The sequence below is a fragment of the Orcinus orca genome, chromosome 5 (assembly GCF_937001465.1).
Source record: "Orcinus orca chromosome 5, mOrcOrc1.1, whole genome shotgun sequence".
NCBI lineage: Eukaryota > Metazoa > Chordata > Mammalia > Artiodactyla > Delphinidae > Orcinus > Orcinus orca.
In genome coordinates, this window is record NC_064563.1 from 76900600 (window position 1) to 76915534 (window position 14935).

Genomic DNA, 14935 nt, shown 5'->3' on the forward strand with positions numbered 1-14935 from the left:
CCCACAGCTCCTGCCCTTCATTCTGCCCGAAGTCCTCCCTCCCTCCCTGCAGCCGCTTCACAGAGCTGGGCCTCCTGCTTGCCCAATCACCATGAAGCCCGGAAGCCGGGCCCTGGCAGCAGAAGTTGATGACGAATTTTTTTTTTAACATCTTTATTGGAGTGTAATTGCTTTACAATGGTGTGTTAGTTTCTGCTGTATAACAAAGTGAATCAGGCATATGCATATATATATCCTCATGTCCCTCCCTCTTGAGCCTCCCTCCCACCCTCCCTATCCCACCCCTCTAGGTGGTCACAAAGCACCGAGCTGATCTCCCTGTGCTATGCGGCTGCTTCCCACTAGCTACATTTTACATTTGATAGTGTATATATGTCCATGCCACTCTCTCACTTCGCCCCAGCTTCCCCTTCCCCCTCCCCGTGTCCTCAAGTCCATTCTCTACATCTACGTCTTTATTCCTGTCCTGCCCCTATTTCCACCAATCACATGAAACAGCAGCAGGCACTTGGATCCAAAACCTTCCAGTACTTTATGTATTTGTACTTACAGGTTTGTATACACACTCTTTTTATAAATAAGATCATACTTAACATACAAAAATAAATAAATAAATAAATCCATTTAAATAAACTAAAAACATATTCACATTAAAAAAAATATGTGAATGACATTGATGACGTTGTGCACCACATGGCTTGGGTTTGGCCAGTCGCTCAGCTCTCCTGGTGCTGTCCCTGCCCCCTTAAACCTTTGGGAGAGTTACTTAACATCTGAGCCACAGCTCCCCATCTAAACAACAGCAGAATAATAATACCTACCTGGTGAAGTGGTTGTGAAGATGGGATATTTATACTACATGTAAAACACTCAGTGCTGTGCTTGGCACATAACCGATGCAGGAAAGACGTTGGCTATTACCATTGCTGCTGCTCTGGGAGCTTGATTTGGGGGCTTAAGTTGCAGATTCCTGGGACAGATCATCTGATGGACCCAATGTGGGTCAGGTGACTCCTGCTGGACCAATCAGCTCAGGCCGACAGCAGGGCCTAGAGCTGAAACTTGGCCACTGAGGCCCTGGAGAAAGAGGAGATTAAAGCACTGTGAGCCAGCAGCCAGTCACCCCCGCTGCTTTAGGGGACGTTTGGCATTCGCTGAGCAAATGTTTATTAATACCCACCGTTAGTACCCGTAGACCTGGACAAGAGGGATCCCAGGCCTGGGTTTTGTGGTTTAGAACAGCGCTTTTCAAACCTCAGTGTGCACATGAATCCCCTGGGGATCTTGTTAGAATGCCAGTTCTGATTCGGTAGGTCTGGAGCGAGGCTGCAGCTCTAACCAGCGCCCAGGTGGTGCCCATGCTGCCAGTCCAGGGACCACATTTTGAGAGGCGAGCCCTCAGAGGTCTTTCCTGGAGCCCTCCTCTGACCACATCCCTCCCCCACAGCTGGAGTCATGGGGAAATGGGAGGTGTTCACCCAAAACCCAGACCTCATCTTTTAGCCATGCTCCTGGAATTCTTATCCCAAGCAGTCCTGAGCCAGCTTCCAGGGTCTGGACAGGCCTCTTCTCCAGATCCTGCCTCCAAACGGTGGTCAAAAGGTGGCCCTTTGCAGGGAGGTATAGCTGGAGCTTGATGAACAGGCCACAGTGTCCTCTTGTACAGGATGGAGCCTGGGTAAGAAGAGCTATGGGATGGAGCCTGTTCCCTCTGAACCTTATATTCCATTCGACTGAGTCTATATAAAGGTTTATTTGTCAAAGTAGGGGGACGGGACACATTTAAGTTTGTTAGCTTGATTTGTAAGTTTTAAATTTGTAGCCACGTGGTAGATGGGCCTCCACTGGTGCCCTTGTCATGGGCCCCGCAGATGGTAGCGTTGTGCCAGCCTGCTGTGTGCACAGCTGTCCAGCTCTGACAACCCTCTTGTCAGGGCTCTGGAAGACACACGTTCGGTTAAAGCTTCCTGGCCCTGCCCTTGGGCTCATTTGGTGAGGCCACTGGGCTAATATTTGGAAGAAGGGACAGTGAGAAGGTGCGTGACCCCCAACAAGAGGGGCAGGGACTCCTGGCTCCACAGCACATTGCGGATGAGGCATCACCCCACCTTCAGACTCCTCCCCAGGGCTTTCTTTACACGTTTGCGTTGAGGATGGATTCCTTAGGACCACGTACCTGTAAAAGATTCGCACACTAGGTATACGTGCTACAGTTTTTCAAAAGATATTTCAATTTGGGGAAAACAACGTAGGATTCAAGAAATTTGAATTCTAGTTCCACTTTTGGTGTTCACCTCAGACAAATGCTTTCTCCCGTCCCAATCTCAGTTCCCAAGTCTATAAAATGGAGATTTGGATGGTGCCTCTGTAGTTCCTAGCTCTAACAATTATTCTTAGACTCAAAAATCTCAGTCTTCCCAGGATTATTGCCTTGGTGGGTGCTGAAGTGCAGAGGCGCCAGGTGAGCTCTTTTTATTTTTGCCTTTCCCAGCTGCCTTTGGGTGGGCACTAACAGCCCAGAAGTTGTTTCACAGCCTGCAAGTAATTACATGTTAGTGATTCTCAAACTGGACCGTGTATCAGAACCACCTGGAGGGCTTGTAAAAGCAGTGCTGGCTCCACCCCCAGAGTCTGATTCCACGAGGCCGCGGTGGAGCCCAAGAATTTGCGTTTCTGATGCTGCTCGTCAGGCCGTCTCACTGTTAAAGAAGGTGAGCACACACGTCCCGTCCCGAGAGTGTGACAGGTGCTACCCCGGCGGGGCGGGTCGGGAGGCCCGGTGGGAAGGGCAAGTGGTTAGGAGGCCCTTTTGGAGCTGGGCCCAGCCTGGAAGGAGAGCTGGGCCGGTGACCACGCTCCGTGCCCTCCATGGGGGAGGGGTGGAAGGTGCAGGATGATGCCGAAGCAGGGAGCCCAGGGGTCCCAGCAAGGGAGGGTGGGAGCAGCGTCCTGACTTCAGTTTCCTGCCCAGCACGTGGCTCTCGGCTCCCCTGGTCCTATGCCCCCGTGCTCCCCACCGCGCATTTCTGAGTGCGGCTTTCAGGAAGGGGAAAGCCCTCGAAGACTAGCACGAGAAGGACGTGTAGTCAGAGTAACCCCCTTCCACCTTCCTAGCTTCTGACATCCCCAGAAACCTCCAGCTCCACGTCATATTCTCTACTGTGGCCAGCCTTTGGGACATTGGGGGATGAACAGAAGGGCCTGGCGACATGCTGGGCAGGGCATTCTTAGCCAAAATCCCCATCCGGGAAGATTCCCGACAGACTCAGCCTGTGGCATCCAATACCCCCTTCCCCTTCTTCCTTCCTAGCACACCTCAATTTGCTTCAGAATGGCAACGTGCTCAGCTAAAAATATTCACTCTGTATGGCCGGGCAACCAGTCCTGGCTGCTGAGATACGTGGAAGTTACAGGGTATGGATTTCAGGAAGGCGTTTAACAGGAACCACCTGGGCTAGCGTAGCCCCGCGCCCCTGCGCTCTCTCTCTTCTCATACCCAGAAAGCAGACATGAGAGCTGGAAAATGGAGCAGCTGTCTTGCTGTGCGAGGCAACAGGCACTCGGAAGAGGACACGGCGAGCAGAGCAGAGCAAAGCAAAGAGAGGGAAACGCTGGGGTCGAGCGAGGAACAGCACCCAGGCCAGGACTGTTCTGATTTGATTTTCCAATCCGTTGTTTCAGCTGAATGTATGGGTAAGGGATATAGCACTAACAGTGGGAAGGGCACGAGATGGGTTTTGGGGACCTGTCCTGGCTTTGTAAAAGGCTGTGTGTCTCAGGGAAAGTCATGGCCCCTCTCTGGGCCCCTGTTTCTTCATCTGTGGGGATGAATTGTTCTCCAGGGTATCTCTGTGCCCTTTCCTGGCTCAAAATCAAGAACCAGAGCTGGTCCCACCTGAGAGTTCCAGGGCTGGGCTTAAGGGGGGATTTCAGTGATAAGGCAGGAGGTGACCTTATGAATAGGTGACACAGTGAGGATTGTGTCTCATCAGTGCTCAGCTGAAGCACAGAATTCGAGGTGTCAGCAGTAATTCAGTCCGTTGTCGTAAGTCTCTGAGTCCCCAGAGTGGTTCACATTTGTCCCTGAAACGAGCCCCGGGGTAGCTGTGCAGACCTGTGCCCTGCCCCACAGTCCGTGTAGTCAGTGGATGGCCAGCTGGAGCTCTAGCTGCTCCTGGGAAGGACAGAGCCTGGTGCCAAGGCAGGAGAGAAGCCTGAGACAATTCTGATTGGTGTTAGCCAGGTCACGAGTTGTCCTCTGTGATGTATGGATTGGCTTAGGCCCGCGTCATATGTTAGAGCCCCAGTTCTGGGGGTGCAGAGCCATCCCCCTAGAAGTACAAGGCCTAAGATTAGGGAAGGAAGGAGGAAATCAGAGTACTGTGATTAAAGCCTGAGAAATGGACAGAGGCTGCGAGGAGCCGTATCATCTTCCACCCTGGCTCAGCCACGGCCCTGTCCTGAAACGGATTCCTAGCAGCACCGGCCAATTCTGAGAGCTCCCTGAGTACGCGAGGGTGGGGCCCTACTGTCTCAGCAAGAGCAAGAATACATCAGAAGCACTTTTAAAAATTTTTAATTTAATTTTTATTAGAGTTGATTTACAATGTGGTGTTAGTTTTAGGTGTACAGCAAAGTGATTCAGATATGCATATACATATGTCCACTCTTTCAGATTCTTTTCCCATATAGGTTATTACAGACTACTGAGTAGTGTTCCCTGTGCTGTACAGTAGGTCCTTGTTGATTATTTTATATATAGTCATGTGTATATCTAATCCCAAACTCCTGATTTATCCCTCCCTCCACGTTTCCCCTTCTTAACCATAAGTTTGTTTTCGAAGTCTGATTCTGTTTTGTAAATAAGTTCACATGTATTATTTTTTTAGATTCCACATATAAGTAATATCCTATGATGTTTGTCTTTGTCTGACTTACTTCACTTAGTATGATAATCTCTAGGTCCATCCATGTTGCTGCAAATGACATTATTTCATTCTTTTCTATGGCTGAGTAAAATTCCATTGTATATATGCACCATATCTTCTTTATCCATTCGTCTGTCGATGGACATTTAGGTTGCTTCCATGTCTTGGCTACTGTAAATAGTGCTGCAATGAACACTGGGGTGCATGTATCTTTTCAAATTATGGTTTTCTCCAGATATATGCCCAGTAGTAGGATTGCTGGATCGTATGGTAGTTCTATTTTTAGATTTTTAAGGAACCTCTATACCGTTCTCAATAATAGCTGTACCAATTTACATTCCCACCAACAGCATAGGAGTGTTCCCTTTTCTCCACATCCTCTCCAGCATTTATTGGTTTTGGGTTTTTTTAATTAATTTATTTATTTGGCTGTGCCCGGTTTTAGTTGCGGCATGTGGGACCTTCGTTGCCGATTGCAGGATCTTCGTTGAAGCATGTGGACTCTGAGTTGCAGCATGCATGTGAGATTTAGTTCCCTGACCAGGGATTGAACCCAGACCCCTTGCATTGGGAGCACAGAGTCTTAACCACTGTGCCACTATGGAAGTCCCTCCAATATTTATTGTTTGTAGACTTTTTAATGATGGCCATCTGACCAGTGTGATACCTCATTGTAGTTTTGATTTGCAATTCTCTAATAATTAGCTATGTTGAGCATCTTTTCATGTGCTTTTTTTTTTTTTTTTTTGCTATTGAGCTACATGAGCTGTTTGTATATTTTTTTTGGAAATTAATCCCTTGTTGGTTGCATCATTTGCAAATATTTTCTCCCATGCTGTGAGTAGTCTTTTCATTTTGTTTATGGTTTCCTTTGCTATGCAAAAGCTTTTAAGTTTAATTAGGTACCATTTGTTTTTTTTTGTTTTTATTTTCGTTACTCTAGGAGGTGGCTCGAAAAAGATATTACTGCAATTTATGTCAGAGAGTGTTCTGCCTGTGTTTTTCTCTAAGAGTTTTAGCATATCCGGTCTTACATTTAGGTCTTTAATCCATTTTGAGTTTATTTTTGTGTATGGTGTTAGAGAATGTTCTAGTTTCATTCTTTTACATGTAGCTATTCAGTTTTCCCAGCATCACTTATTGAAGAGACTGTCTTTTCTCCACTGTATATTCTTGCCTCCTTTGTCGTAAATTAATTGACCATAGGTGTGTGGGTTTATTTCTGGACTTTCTATCCTGTTCTATTGATCTATATTTCTGTTTTTGTGCCAGTACCATACTGTTTTGATTGCTGTACCTTGTAGTATAGTTTGAAGTTGGGGAGCCTGATTCCTCAACCTCCATTTTTCTTTCTCATAATTACTTAGACTATTCATGGTCTTTTGTGTTTCCATATAAATTTAAACATTTTTTGTTCTAGTTCTGTGGAAATTGCCACTGGTAATTTAATAGGGATTGCATTGAATCTGTAGGTTGCCTTGGTCATTAGTCCAAGTCATTTTGACAATATTGATTCTTCCAATCCAATAACATGGTATATCTTCCATCTGTTTCTGTCATCTTCAGTTTCTTTCATCAGCATCTTATAGTTTTCAGAGTACAAGTCTTTTGCCTCCTTAGGTAGGTTTATTCCTAGGTGTTTTATTCTTTTTGATGCAATGGGATTATTTCCTTAATTTCTCTTTCTGATCTTTTGTTGTTAGTGTATAGAAATGCAACATATTTCTGTGTATTAATTTTGTATCCTGCAACTTTACTGAATTCATTGATGAGCTCTAGTAGTTTTCTGGCAGCATCATTAGGATTTTCTATGTATAGTGTCATGTCATCTGCAAAGAGTGACCGTTTTACTTCTTCTTTTCCAATTTGGATTCCTTTTATTTCTTTTTCGTCTCTGATTGCCATAGCTAGGACTTCCAAGACTATGTTGAATAAAAGTGGCAAGAGTGGGCTTCCCTGGTGGCACAGTGGTTGAGAGTCTGCCTGCCGATGCAGGGGACACAGGTTCATGCCCCGGTCTGGGAAGATCCCACATGCCGCGGAGCAGCTGGGCCCGTGAGCCATGGCCGCTGAGCCTGCACGTCCGGAGCCTGTGCTCCACAACAGGAGAGGTCACAACAGTGAGAGGCCCGCATACCGCAAAAAAAAAAAAAAAAAAAAAAAGTGGCAAGAGTGGACAGCCTTGTCTTGTTCCTGATCTTAGAGGAAATGGTTTCAACGTTTCACTGTTGAGTTTGATGTTAGTTGTGGGTTTGTCATATATGGCCTTTATTATGTTGCGGTAGGTTCCCCTAGGCCTACTTTCTGGGGAGTTTTTATCATAAATTGGTGTTGAATTTTGTCAAAAGCTTTTTCTGCATCTATTGAGATGATCATATGGTTTTTATTTATTCTTTTATTCTTTATTTATTTTTTATTTATTCTTTCTTTTATTCTTTCTTTTTTTTTATTCTTTTTATTCTTCAATTTGTTAATATTCTTCAAATTGTTAATGTGTATCACACTGATTGATTTGCAGATATTGAAAAATCCTTGCATCCCTGGGATAAATATATTTTTTATTTATTCTTTTATTCTTTCTTTATTTTTTATTTATTTTTTATTTATTCTTTCTTATTTTTTTATTCTTTTTATTCTTCAATTTGTTAATATTCTTCAAATTGTTAATGTGTATCACACTGATTGATTTGCAGTTATTGAAAAATCCTTGCATCCCTGGGATAAATCCCACTTGATCATGGTGTATGATCCTTTTAATGTGCTGTTGGATTTGGTTTGCTAGTATTTCGTTGAGGATTTTTGCGTCTATGTTTATCAGTGATATTGTCCTGTAATTTTCTTTTTTGTGGTATCTTTGTCTGGTTTTGGTATCAAGGTGATGGTGCCCTCATGCAATGAGTTTGGGAGTGGTCCTCCCTCTGCAGTTTTTGGAAGAGTTTGAGAAGGATAGATATTAGCTCTTCTCTAAAGGTTTGACAGAATTCACCTGTGAAGCCATCTGGTCCTGGACTTTTGTTTGTTGGAAGTTTTTAAATCACAGTTTCAATTTCAGTACTTGTGATTGGTCTGTTTATATTTTCTATTTCTTCCTGTTTCAGTCTTGGAAAATTGTACCTTTCTGAGAATTTGTCCCTTTCTTCTAGGTTGTCCATTTTATTGGCTTAGAGCTGCTTGTAGTAGTCATTTATGATCCTTTATATTTCTGTGGTGTTGTGACTTCTCCTTTTTATTTCTAATTTCATTGATTTGAGCCCTCTCCCTTTTCTTGATGAGTCTGGCTAAAGGTTTATCAATTTTGTTTATCTTCTCAAAGAACCAGAGTTTAGTTTTATTGATCTTTTCTATTGTTTTCTTCATCTCTATTTCATTTATTTCTGCTCTGATCTTTATGATTTCTTTCCTTCTACTAAATTTGGGCTTTGTTCTTCTTTGTCTAGTTGCTTTAGGTGTAAGGTTAAGTTGTTGGAGATTTTTCTTGTTTCCTGAGGTTAGATTGTATTGCTGTGGACTTCCCTCTTAGAACTGCTTTTGCAACATCCCTCTTAGAACTGCTTTTGCAACATCCCATAGATTTTGGATGGTCATGTTTTTGTTTTCATTTCTCTCTAGGTATTTTTTATTTCCTGTTTGATTTCTTCAGTGATGCATTGATTGTTTAATAACATATTGGTAGCTTTGTTTTGTTTTGGCCACAGTGTGTGGCATGCAGGATCTTAATTCCCCAACCAGGGATTGAACCTGTACCCCCTGCAGTGGAAGTATGGAGTCTTAACCACTGAACCACCAGGGAAGTCCCAGTAACATGTTGTTTAGCCTCCACGTATTTGTGTTTTTTACAGTTTTTTTCTTGTAGTTGGTTTCTAATCTCATAACGTTAGTGGTAGGAGAAGATGCTTGATATGATTTCAGTTTTCTTAAATTTACCGAGGCTTGCTTTGTGGCCCAGCATGTGATCTATCCTGGAGAATGTTCCTTGTGCACTTGAGAAGAATGTGTATTATGCTGCTTTTGGATGAAATGTTCTATAAATATCAATTAAGTCCATCATGTCTAAGATGTCATTTAAGTCCTGTATTTACTTATTGATTTTCTGTCTGGAATCTGTCCATTGAAGTAAGTGGGGTGTTAAAGTCCCCCATTATTATTGTGTTACTGTCGATTTCTCCTTTTATGACTGTTAGCCTTATTTGCCTTATATATTGAGGTGCTCCTATGTTGGGTGCATATATATTTACAATTGTTATATCTTCTTCTTGGATTAATCCCTTGATCATTAGGTAGCGTCCTTCTTTGTCTCTTGTAACAGTCTTTATTTTAAAGTCTATTTTGTCTAATATGAGTATTGCTACTCCAGCTTTCTTTTGATTTCCATTTGCATGGAATAACTTTTTCTGCCCCCTCTCAGTCTGTATGTGTCCCTAGATCTTAAGTGTGTCAGCATATCTATGGGTCTTGTTTTTGTATCCATTTAGCCAGTCTATGTCTTTCAGTTAGAGCATTTAATTCATTTACATTTAAGGTAATTATAAGTATGTATGTTCTTATTGCCATTTTGTTAATTGTCTTGTATTTGTTTTTGTAGGTCTTTTTTCTTCCCTTCTTCTTTTGGTCTCTTCTCTTGTGATTTGATGATTATCCTTTTGTTTTAAACATTTTTTTTAATATTTATTTATTTATTTGGCCACGTCGAGTCTTTGTTGCAGCACACGGGATCTTCATTGTGGCATGCAAGATCTTTAGTTGCCCCACTTGGGATCTTTTAGTTGCGGCATGCAAACTCTTAGTTGCGTCATGTGGGATCTAGTTCCCTGACCTGGGATCAAACCTGGCCCCCCTGCATTAGGAGCATGGAGTCTTAGCCACTGGACCACCAGGGAAGTCCCAATTTGATGACTGTCTTTGGGGTTGTGTTTGGATTACTTTTTCTCTTTTGTCTGTGTATTGTAGATTTTTGGTTTGCGGTTACCATGAGGTTTTGATATAGCAGTCTATATATGTACAAGGTTGTTTTAAGTTGCTGGTCTCTTAATTTCAAATGCATTTCCAATATCCTGCATTTGTACTCTCCTCACAATTGCTGGTTTTGTTGTCATAATTTTCTGTGGATGATTTCCTATCTTTCCTGTATTTTGCCTTTACCAGTGAGCTTTCCCATTTGTAATTTTCTTGTTTCTAGTTGTGGGCTTTTCCATCTAGGGAAATTCCTTTACCATTTGTTGTAAAGCTGGTTTAGTGGTGCTGAATTCTCTTAGCTTTTGCTTGCCTGTAAAGCTTTTGATTTCCCCATTGAATCTGAACAAGAGCCTTGCTGGGTAGAGTATTCTTGGTTGTAAGATTTTTCCCAAAAGCACTTTTAAAGGCTGTCTCCTGGGTGGAGGCACTAACTGGCAACCATGACAGCCAAGTTCATGATCAGGCTGGTGGGAGTCAGCTCACGTATGCTCACCTCCATGGCAACAACCTGAGGGCCTCATAAATAGGATCCCAACGCCAAGACTCTGGGACTCTCCTGTCCTCTCCCCCACTCCCTTCTCACTCCCTTTAGAAGGCCCCCTCCAGACCCCAAGCCTAGCCCTTGATGGAATCATTGTACCCCAGCAAACCAACCTGTGACTTTGGGACACACTGCAGGGCTGCAGAGGAAAACTTGCCTTTGAAAATGGTAAAAGAGGTTCACCCCCTGGGCAAAAAGCGATGTGTGAGTGTTGGGGGAGTGAAATCATAATGATCAAAGTTACTCTCACTTTGTTTCTTTTTAAAATAGGCCTTGCCTGGCTGAGGTATAGCCTACAGGCTGGTAATGAAGTGACCACCCCCAAAACCCTCCAATCCCCCACCTTTCTCCCCTCAAATGCATGAGGATTGTCAGTCACCCTACCTGTCTGTGGGCTCTCCCCTACCAACTGTGAGCCTTCCTTTCCTCAGTTCTGCGTGACCAGCCCTACCACAGACCTGCCCTGCTGGATAAAAGCACAGATCGATAAATGAATCAGTGGGTCACCAAGCCCAGGCTCCCATCTTCGCCCACTGGCAGCCTTTGGCCCAAGTTTCTTTAGGTCCCACCTGGCCCATTGGCCTCTTAGAGGGCAAAGCCAAGCACCTTGCTGAGTTGCAGGCCACCCTCAAGTCCCAGCAAACTCGACAGGACTGATTCATGTGGACTGGTTGTGTCTTTGGATTTGGACTTGGAAATTTCACAGGTCGGGGGCAAGGGCTCATCCCTGCCCTTCACTCACAGCTGCCCAAGGAAAAAGCTATATTCCTAACTGTGCCTCTGTTGAGCTGCTGGGAGAGAACCTGGAATGGAGGCCACTCTCCCCTCAGGGAGGAGCCCCTGGAAAACAAGAATCTGTGACTGGAATGAGGCAGCCGAGTAACCGCCGTTGCTGTGGGAATTTTTCTCTAAGATCAGAATGTGCCTGGACACAGCAGGTGGACAAATGGCCAAGGTAGAGGTGTGATAATGTTCATCCAAGAGTCTCTGTGACAGCAAAATCCTGGAAACTACCTAAATGCCCAGCATTTTAAGTTGGATAAATGAAAGATGCTGCATATTTTCACTTGCAGTGGAATACAATGGATGGTCTGCAGCCAACAAATGAAGGACAGAGCTATATTTACCCATGTGGAAAGATTTCCATGACATATTGTTGAGTAAAAAGAGTCGGTTATGAAACCGTATATGATCCCATTATCATAAAATATCACACACACACACGCACACACACACGGAGCTGTCTGGAAATCTGTTCACCAAACTGTTAACAGTAAGTATCTCCAGTTGGTGGAATTTAAGGGCAATTTTTACTTTGTTCTTTAAATTCTAGATTTTGAATTTTAAAGCATTCTAAATAACTAATCATTTTCACTTGGGAATGAATAAATAAACAAGCAAACAAAAAATAAAACCTTCTGCTGTCCCAATGACAGTCCTGATGTCTCACGTCCTCTCATCTCTTGCCAAGCACTTCTGAATCGGCCCCAACGAGGAGCAGAGCTGCTGGAGGACCAGGCTTGTAGCTACTCCATGCTAGATGTGGATGTGGCTCTACCACGAGCTGTGGGACCTTCAAGAAGCCAGTGAACCCTTCAGAGCCTCCATTTCTTCCCTGAGTGTCTGCCTTATGGGATGGTGGGAGGCGATAAGAGTGGGTCAAGTGCCCATGTGGTCTTCTGGAGGGGATGGAGTGAGGTCCTGCCTGCCCAGGCCAGTCCAGGAGCTCAAACTCAAGGCCCCATGGACCGGACACCCATGCCTGCAAGTCTGACCTCTCCCGCTTCTGCAACTGTGTGATCCTGAGCCCACACCATCCTGCCAGATTGTGGGCAGACATGGGAGGAAGAAAGAGAAATCTATGAGGCCAGGATCATCCTGAGGGAAGCAGACAAAAATCCAAGCTCAGTGGGGTCAGCTACAAGTGCCTCAGAATTAGAACCCACCAGCCTTGGGGAGGTCTGGGGTCCTGAGCCCAGGATCAGACAGGCTGCTTCAGGCAAGGTGGGGACAGAAAATCACCTCCAGTCCCCTCCACCCCCTCGCTCATTCACACTCTTGGCTCCAGGGCACTCCCATCCCAGCCCCCAGCCCCCTACCCGCTTCCTTTACTAGTTCACAGCTTATGGAGGATGCTAGAGCTGGAAGGGCCCTCAGTAAATCAGCTTGTCCAATCAGTGCGACCCAAGCCCTCATCTTTCAGGAAAACAAGGGCAGGACTTTCTACTGATGGGAACATAGCTCCTGGTTGAAACTCAGAGTCTAGTCCCCAGGTCTGGGGTAACAGAACACAATGCACAGTGACCAGCACACACCAGTGCATTCCCTTCCACTAGTACCCCAACCCAGTTCACCACTGGGAAAGCTTTAACAATCGTGCCACAACTATGTTCCGAAGGTCCTCATTGGCCAGTGGACCATAGGTGATCCAGCAACAAAATCCCATTTTGATGTCTATTCCTAGCAGCGCTCCTGGCACCACTATTCACTGTCATAGGTTGGTTCCCCAGAAAACGTGCTCTGAGACAGATGTGTGCAGGTTTACTGAGGAGAGCATTCAGGAACAATACCTACGAGGGAGTAAGGATTCATGGAATGGGCAGAGAGGAGTTGAAATTCAATGCTGTAGTAAGGCAGAACCTGGTTGATCCTACAAGGAGCTCTGATGTCCTTCAGGTTATCCTGCCTTACAGCAGGAGGGTCTGGCCTTCATACTCCTCACTCAACCCTCCAGCGATGCAGGTTTGAGCGGGAAGGTACACATGACCTTAAGCAGGGTGGCTCTCTTCAGCTGAGGGCAAGTCCCAGAGGGAAACCCAGCAGCAGGGGAATGAGAGCCTCAGTCCTGAAGGGGCTCTGGGCAGCAGACCACAGCCTCCACTACAGCGGGGGGGAAGAAACTTGCCTGAGATCACACAGCCAGTAAATGATGCAGTTGAATTCAAATCCAGATGGCGAAAGCCACATCTTTTTTTATTTTATTTTATTGAAGTGTAGTTGATTTACAATGTTGCATTAATTTCTGCTGTACAGCAAAGTGACTTAGTTTTATATATATATATATATATATATTCTTTTCCATTATGGTTTATCACAGGATATTGGATATAGTTCCCTGTGCTATACAGTAGGACCGTGTTGTTTATCCATCCTATACATACTAGTTTGTATCTGCTAATCCGAAGCTCCCAATCCTCCTCTCCCCCTTGGCAACCACAAGTCTGTTCTCTATGTCTGTGAGTCTGTTTCTGTTTTGTAGATATGCTGATTTGTGTTGTATTTTAGATTCCACATATAAGTGATAGCATATGGTATTTGTCTTTCTCTTTCTGACTTACTTCACTTAGTATGATAATCTCTAGGTCCAACCATGTTGCTGCAAATGGCATTATTTCAGTCTTTTTGATGGCTGAGTAATATTCCATTGTATTTATATACCACATCTTCTTTATCCATTCATCTGTTGGTGGATATTTAGGTTGTTTCCATGTCTTGGCTGTTGTGAATAGTGCTGCTATGAACATAGGGCTGCATGTATCTTTTCAAATTATAGTTTTGTCTGGGTATATGCCCAGGAGTAGGATTGCTGGATCATATGGAAACTCTACTTTTAGTTTTTTAAATATCCTCCATACTGTTCTCCATAATGGCTGCACCAATTTACATTCCCACCAACAGTGTAGGAGTGTTCCCTTTTCTCCACATTCTCTCCAGCATTTATTGTTTGTAGACTTTTTAATGATGGCCATTCTGATTGGTGTGAGGTGGTACCACACTGTACTCTTGATTTGCATTTCTCTGATAATCAGTGATTATGAGCATCTTTTCATGTGCCTATTGACCATCTGTATGTCGTCTTTGGAGAAATGCCTGCCCATTTTTCTATTGGGTTGTTTGTTTTTTTCTTGCTGAGTTGTATGAGCTGTTTGTATATTTTGGAGATTAATCCTTGTTGGCTGCATCATTTGCAAATATTTTCTCCCAGTCCATAGGTTCTCTTTTCATTTAGTTTATGGTTTCCTTTGCTGTACAGAAGCTTATGAGTTTGATTAGGTCCCATTTGTTTATTTTTGCTTTTATTTCTATTGCCTTGGAAGACTGACCTAAGAAAACATTGGTATGACTTATGTCAGAGAATGTTTTGCCTACGTTCTCTTCTAAAAGTTTTATGGTGTCGTGTCTTATATTTAAGTCTTTAAACCACTTTGAGCTTATTTTTGTGTCTGACATGAGGGTGTGTTCTAACTTCACTGATTTACATGTGGCTGTCCAACTTTCCCAACACTACTTGCTGAAGAGACTGTCTTTTCCCCATTGTATATTCTTGCCTCCTTTGTTGAAGAGTAATTATCCATAGGTGTGTGGGTTTATTTCTGGGCTCTCTATTGTGTTCCATTGATCCATATGTCTGCTTTTGTGCCAGTACCAAGCTGTTTTGATTAGTGTAGCTTTTTAGTATAATCTGAAGTCTGGGAGGGTTGTGCCTCCCGCTTTGTTCTTTTTCCTCAGGGTT